The sequence below is a fragment of the Tupaia chinensis genome, unplaced genomic scaffold (assembly GCF_000334495.1).
Source record: "Tupaia chinensis unplaced genomic scaffold, TupChi_1.0 Scaffold143748_1, whole genome shotgun sequence".
Classification (NCBI taxonomy): domain Eukaryota; kingdom Metazoa; phylum Chordata; class Mammalia; order Scandentia; family Tupaiidae; genus Tupaia; species Tupaia belangeri.
Window position 1 is genome coordinate 55177 of NW_006203597.1, and position 8011 is coordinate 63187.

Below are 8011 nucleotides of genomic sequence, written 5' to 3' on the forward strand. Positions count from 1 at the left end.
GAGATCAGGGAAATATCCATTTTGTAAGATAAATAATAATGTGATTGAATGTATGGAAGAAAATGAAATGAATGAATGAATGAATGAATAAATAAATAAATAAATAAATAAATAAATAAAAAGAAAAAATGCTCAACATCCCTCATTATAAGGGAAATGCGGAACAAGGCAACAATGAGATACCACCTAACCCCAGTCAGAATGACTAAGATTCAAAAAAAAAACAAAAAAAGACAAGTGCTGGTGGGGGTGTGATAAAAAGGGAACTCTCTTACACTGCTGGTGGGAATGTAAATTGGTCCAGCCACTGTGGAGAACAATATAGAGTTTCCTCAAAGACCTACAATTAGAACTACCATATGATCCAGCAGTTCTACTCCTGGATATCTAACCCAAGGATAGGAGTACACTTCGTCAGAAAAACACTTGCACACCCATATTTATGGCAGCATTATTCACAATTACTAAGACAAGGAATCAACCCAAATATACAGGAACAAATGAATGAATTGAAAAAGCGTGGCACATATACACTATGGCTTTTCAATATTTTAATAATTTCTGATAGACTACGAAAGGAAACAAACTTGTAGATGCCATAGTGTTTTACCTGATTGATTAGCTACTGATGTTACCAACTGGGAAATACACTTCAATCTTCTCAAAAGGTCAATCAAGAGCTGACCCAATGAGGGATACTCTCACCATTTTTGTTAAGCCCTTAGATGAGGGACAGAGAAAACTGACAGCAGGTAGTGCCATTGGAAGTTGTCTTGTGATATGGTGACATAGAAACTTCTAGCTTTCTCTGAGTGCAGTTCAGCTACTGCAGACGCATGTGTGTGCATGTGTGCGCATACCTGTGAAGGCTAGGGGATGAGTAGGTGGGCTGGGTGCTATCCTGGCAGTGAAAACTGATCAAATTCAAGGCTTCTTCCAGGAAAACAAATTTTTTTAACTGTAAAAAAAAACAAAGATGAATCTGAACCCCTACTCTGACCATTGACAAAAATCAACTCAAAGTGGACCAAATATCTAAACCTAAGACCTCAAATTATAAAACTACTGGAGGAAAACACTGGAGAAACTCTGGGATACATTGGGATAGGTAAATCCTTCTTAAGCAAGACTTCCAAAAGCACAGGCAATAATCCAAAAGTAGACAAGTGGGATTACATCAGATTAAGAAGTTTCTGCATAGCAAAGGACACAGTAATTGGTTTGAAGACTGCCCTCAGAATGGGAAAATTTTTTGTAAACTATGCATCAGATAAGGAACTGATTACCAGAATGCACAAGGAACTCAAGCAGCTGTTTTGAAAAAAAGATGATTAACCCTTTTAAAATATGAAAGAATGAGTTGAGTAAAACACTCTCTAAGGATGACATACGAATAGCCAAAAGGCATATAAAAAAATGTTCAACATCCCTCATTGTAAGGGAAATGCAGATCAAAACAACAATGAGATACCACCTAACCCCAGTCAGAATGACTAAGATTAAAAAAAAAAAAAAGAAGAAGAAAGAAAGAAAGAAAGAAAGAAAGAAAATGATAAGTGCTGGCAAGGGTGTGCTGAAAGGGGAACTCTCTTACACTGCTGATGGGAATGTAAATTGGTCTAGCCTCTGTGGAGAACAATTTGGAGATTCCTCAAATATCTACAAATAGAACTACCATATGATCTAGCAATCCCTCTCCTTGTCCCAAAGGACAGAAGAATTCATCATCAGAAAAGTGCTTGCACATTAATGTTTATTATGGCATTATTCACAATTGTAAGATATGGAACCAACCCAAATGCCCATGAACAGATGAATGGATTGAAAAACTGTGGCACATAAACTCTATGGAATATTACTCAGCCATACAAAACAAGACCCTAGCTTTTGACAGGAAGTGGATAAATATGGAAGATTTACTGCTGAGTGAAGCAAGCCAGGCTATGAAGGAGAGACATTGTATGTCCCCACTTTATACCGAATGTACGCACTCCATGACTAAAACTGATTGACTAAAGGATAAAGAAAACCAGTAAATGGTTGTGAATACCAGGAATAGTGTGAGTGAAAGAGTAAAGTCTGAGGAAGGACATTTAGAAGAAAAATAGAGAGGCAAAGTAGTAATGGAACAAAGAAATGTGGATTCTTTTGAAGATATTTTTATAGCTTTATCAAGTGGACTAGAGAGAAAAGTTCACATGTTGAAATATTCACTTTGTAAGCTAAATCACATGACTGAATGTATAAAAGAACATGAAATAGAAAATAATTTTTTTTTTCATGACAAACAGCATGTTTAATGAACTGGCAACAGAGATATTTGGTCAAAGAAAGGCAGAAGAACTTTGACCTTTAAGAATTAGAACCCAGGGGCTCCATAATCACCTGGCATCCACTCAGTGTTGTATCTATGGTTAGAAATGTACATGATAGGAACTCCTGGGATCTTCCGGATTCTTCGTTTAAGGTCTCGGTCAACTGTGGCCACGATGTAACACTTGTGCTGAGTTACTCTCTGTACAAAGCAGTCATCTGCATAGGTTCCTTTATGTGTGCATGGTAATCGTTCAAATCTTGGATCCTTAGCGATCCTTAGAGCCACTCGATACTTTCGCCCCAATTTTTCAATTTCAGCCATTACATAGTCAGTTATATAAGTGATACACTTGGCATACAGACAGTCCATCATCAACTGCACTAAGTCCAGTTTGGCTTTATTGGAAAAGTTGATAAAGTCGGTATCAACCAGGATGTGGTAAGGTGGATCCAACTGTGTATTATATTGAAAGAATAAGCAGGAAGAGTTTTGGGAGACGTCTCTTTCCTTCAGCATGCTAGGATCTTTCTTTTCTTTCTTTTTAGGTTTTAATCTATCCTTTTCTTTAAGCCTCTGATCTCTGAGACAGCATTCACTTCATGGTCGCATACTTTCTCATTTTCTTTTGTTTCCCCATGCTCACGCCACACTCAAGTTTCTTCCGGAATCACCAGCAGCGCCGAAAATAAAAATAAATTTAAACAACAACAACAACAAAGGAACCCATGGCCCAAACATGAACAATATGTGAGCTAAATCTGGTACACAGACCCTAAACTGCCTTAGAAACTTTTATAATTCTCCTATGGAAGAAAGACTTCATTTTGTACAGTAAAAATGAAGAGACAATAGGGGCAATTACAGGCATCTTAAGGTCACATCAACATCTGAAGTGTTCTACCTATTTCAGGAACCAGCAAATGCGGAGCATCCTAAAGCTACAGCCCCCTCTTCCAACCTCACCTCCCCACCCCAAATTTAGAAATATAGGAGGGCAATTTTTCTTTTTCTCTTTAATTTTCCTTTCTTTTGCTAATTCTTTTGCTAACCCAGACCACAATTGGGTATGGTCATACCACAATCATTTTTCTTTTGTTTCTCCTCTCCATTTGGACATGTATGGAGTTTGGATATGTATGCACACATCTGGGATATTTTTCACACCTCCTGGGCTAAGAGACAAACGGATTTTGCCCATGCAGGACTGAGTTCCCTGAAGTGCTGATCTAGAAAACTAGGGCAGGGACGTTGCAGGCCTCTTAAGGAGAAATCTACATCTAAAGTGCTTGGCCCATTTTTTGTTTTTTGTTTCTTGTTTTTCCTTCTTTTCATTGTTTTCTTTTTCTACATTTTTATATATCACTTTTTATTCCACTTTATTTTCTCATTTTGATGCTCAGCTTCAACCCAGTAACTAAACATCTGAATTTTGCTACACTCAAGAAAAATCCTCACCCTACGCCAACCCAATCAATCAGCTGCAAAAGGGAGAAACTCCTCTTCATAAATATGAACTGAAAACTCTTGTGGATACCATGTATCAAAACACAGTAGGAGAAATTGGTACAGTAAAGGGAAACCCACAAGCTCACAGTTACAGAAAACTTTTCCAACAAATTAGTCAAAAGTGACTACATGAACAAATGACTAAAAATCAGAGAAGAGCCTTAAGTATGAGAAAACCAAGTAATGTGTCTTCAATTAAGGAAAACAGTACCTTGTCTCCAAGTCTGGAAAAATCAGAGGATATTACAATAATGTCAGAAAAGTAATTCAGAATACTTGTGCTAACAAAACTATATGAGATGCAAGAGAAGAGACATAATTCCAGGAGATGAAAAAGCCCTTTCAGGACTTGAAGAAGATAGACAAAATAAAGAAGAATCAAACAGAATTTCTAGAGTTAAAGACTGCAGTGCAAGAGATCAAAACCTCCCATGAAAGAATTAAAAAGGAGATTAGATCATATAGAAGATCGAATCTCAAATCTGGAAGACAAACTTTGAGAAAAAAAATCACCAAAAATACTGAAAAAAAAAATGAGGACAATATACATAAAATACTACATATTCAAATAATTGGTATCCTAGAAGGAAAAGAATCTAATAAGGCCATTGATAATCTGTTCCATGAAATCCTGGAAGAAAACATTCCAAACCCAGAGAGCTATTCAAACATCCAGACCCAAGCAATACAAAGGACACCAAATAGAATCAACTCAAGAAGATCCTCTCCATGGCATATCATAGACAAATTAGCCAAAAATCGCAGGTAAAGACAAGATTCTAAAAAACAGCAAGAGAGGGAACCAGCAGTTGGCGTAATGGCTATGTCACTGGACTCCCACGTAGTCGACCGCGGTTCGTGTTCCGGACCCGGTGGCTTAAAACTCACTCCGGGTGCGTGTGCGTGCGTGCCCAAGATCCCGAGAGGAGAATGGAGGAGAAGGGATTGCGGCGTGACCATCCCCCCCTGGGGGGGGTGATTTCTCGCTTTCTGTCTCTATGTCTCTCTCTGTCTGTCTGGCGAGCGCACGCGCCCTACAGTGAAAATCTCTCAAAAAAAAAAAAAAAAAAAAAAACGGCAAGAGAGAAACAACAAGATATTTACAAAGTTTATCCCATTAGGCTAACATCAGACCTCTCAGTGGAAACAATGCAAGCAAAAAATGGAAAGATATAATCAAAGTGTTAAAGAAAAACAATTTCAACCAGGATTACTACACTCGGAAAGATTATCCTTCACATGGGAGAAAAAGATAAAAAAACATTCTCAGATAAACAAAACCTGAAAGAATTTACCAACACCAGACCAGCTCTTCAAGAAGAACTGAAGATAGAGCTATACCAGGAAAACTAAAGAGAGAGACAGACATAAGGGGACAAAGAGAGAGAGAGAGAGAGAGAAAGAAAGAAGAGAGTCTAACATAATGGCTGGGACATGTTAGGAAATACCAATAAAAACACTGAATGTTAATGGATTAAATTATCCATTCAAGAGAGACAGACTTGATGATGATGTAGATAGTAATGTCTTTGTCTTGATTGATATGCTTGGCAACAATAGTGGAAAAGAAATGTTATACACTGTAAAGATATATGTGATTAAATGTCACACAAAAAATTGTAAGAAAAATTTAAATAAATAAATAAGAGAGAAAGAGATAGGCTGACTGAATTGATTAAAAAAAAAAAACTCTATCAGTTGCATACAAGAAACATACCTCATGGATAAAGACATACATAGACTAAAAGTGAAGAGTTTGTAAAGGATTCCATGCAAACAGAAACCAAAAAAAAAAAGGCTGGAGTCACAATACCATTTTTAAGACAAAACCTATAAGAAAACATAAAGAAGAAAATTACGCAAAAGTAAAAGGGCTAATTCTTCAAGACGATATCACGATTATTGACTATGCGCTCAACTCAGGAGTACCCAAATAAAAGACTGCTAGATCTGAAAGGAGAGACAGACTGCAACACACTAATTGTTGAGGATCTCAACACCCACTATCTCCTTTGGACACACCACCTAGATAAAAAATAAGCAAAGTGATACAGGATCTAAACAATACCATGAGTCAAATAGACTTGACAGACACCTACAAAAACTTCCACTCCAAAACCATGAAATATACCTTTTCTCACCCCTGCATTGAACCTTTTTGAAGATTGACCACATAATGAGACACAAAACAAACCTTTACAGATTAAAGGCATAAACTATATCTAGCATCTTCTCCGACCATGATTCACTTAAACTGGATATTAATTTCAGGAAAAAAAAAAAACTACTAAAGAAATTAAGACTGAAATCAAAAGATTCATGGAAACCAATGATGATGACCACACAAGTTTCCATAATCTAAGGGATACAGCAAAAGCAGTCATAAAGGGGAGTTCATAGCAATTAGTGTGCACATAAGAAACTAGAGCCCTGGAGTAATTCCATACAGCACAGCTGTTTTCAGGAGCCATAGTCATTTATCTCCATCCACCTTCTCACCCACCTAAGTGCATGCCACTACCCCATGGAAGATTAAGTGGATAAGACCATGACCCCCCCTAAGGCCCCAGACCTATCTTTTCAGTTGTGAACTAAAGGTCAACAAACATTATCACTTCAAGGTGGATAATGATGAAAATGAACACCAGTTATCTTTAAGAATATCAGTTTCTAATTCAGCCTCCAGCCAAGAGGCAGGCCTTCAGAAGAAGACTCCATCACTAGCTCCTAAGAACTAGTGATTTCAGGGGTAAAAAAGAAAAATAAAGATTTTTTACTGATAATTCACCCTCCAGCCCTCAAACTCGAGTGGTAGGAAGCCCCATCAAGCTTTCTTTATCTTATTTGTTTGTAATTTTTCCTTTTTAAAACTTTTTCAGGTAAAGTATTCTCTTGGCTTTCAGTTCCTCCTTTATCTTGCTAATAGCCCCCTTTCCCCCTCCTCTCTAAGAGAGGCAAGGGGCAGGCCTTCAGAAGAAGACTCCACTATTACTCCTGAGACTAGTGATTTTAGTTTTTGTTTTAAAAAAAAATAAAAAATTTTGGTTGTTTTTTTTTTTTCTTTTTCTCTTTGTATTTTTTTCTCTCTGCCTGTTTCCTTCTTTTTTTTTAATCTCAACACTCTGCTCCTCGATCTCCATTCACTGTGTTTTTAGACAGATCTAAGGGAACCATAGCAAACATCCAAATACTATTAGGGTTAACATATTCCTCAATACCCACTGAATCTGCTGCACAAAGGGATAAAAACAGTATGACAAAGAGATTCCAGATCACCTCCTTCTGCACGCTCCTGAAAGCTAATTGAACTTCAAGCATTTGGAAGAAATACACCATCCATCAGATGACCAGAAACCACCGCGGGATCACAAGAAATAAGGTAAATAAAGAAGATATCTCTCCTCCAAGGGAAAAGAATAACTCCTCTTATTCACAGAAAGTTCAATGGAAATCATGGAAATGTCAGATAAAGAATTCAGAATATTCATAATGGCAAAGCTAACAAAGATGGGAAAGAAGAGAGATAATGGACTGCAGAAGAGAAAGAAGAAAGAAGATGACAAGTTCCAGAAGGTGAGAAAATTCTTGCACGATCTAAAAGAGGAATTACTCACTTTTAAAAAGACTCAAAGGGACCTGTTAGAGATGAAGGCTATAATACATGAAGTCGTAATCTCCCTTGAAAGTATTAAAAGCAGACTAGATCATACAGAAAATAGGACCTCAGACATAGTAGAGAAAATTGCTGGCCTAGAAAAATCCACCATGAAGACTGAGATAATTGCCCCCCAAAAATGAGAATAATATACAACAAATACTAGATACCATCAAATGTCCAAATATCTAGATAATTGGTATCCCACAAGATGAAGAGACTCATAAGGGCATTGATAATCTATTCTATGAAATTCTCCAAGAAAACTTTCTACACCTAGAGAGGCACTCAAAAATCCAGTCTCAAGAAATACAAAGGACCCCAAATAGAATCAACTCAAGAATATTTTCTCCAAGATACATTATAGCCAGATTGACCAAAACCACAGATAAAGATAAAATACTAAGTTTGACAAGAGAGAAATGGCAAGTTACCTACAAAGGATATCCCATCAGGCTAACAGAAGACCTCTCACCGGAAACGATGCGAGTGAGGAAAGAATGGGAAAATATATTCAAAATGTTAAGGAAAAA

The 8011-nt window shown here is 37.1% G+C and overlaps 1 protein-coding gene and 1 pseudogene across 1 annotated transcript in view; both read right to left on the minus strand.

Moving 5' to 3' along the window:
* Positions 1-8011, minus strand: part of LOC102480681 (zinc finger protein 883) — an 86585-nt gene that overhangs the window by 45406 nt on the left and 33168 nt on the right. The gene's annotated exons all lie outside the window — the stretch shown is intronic.
* On the minus strand, positions 2288-2973 carry LOC114005407 (rRNA-processing protein FCF1 homolog pseudogene; annotated as a pseudogene).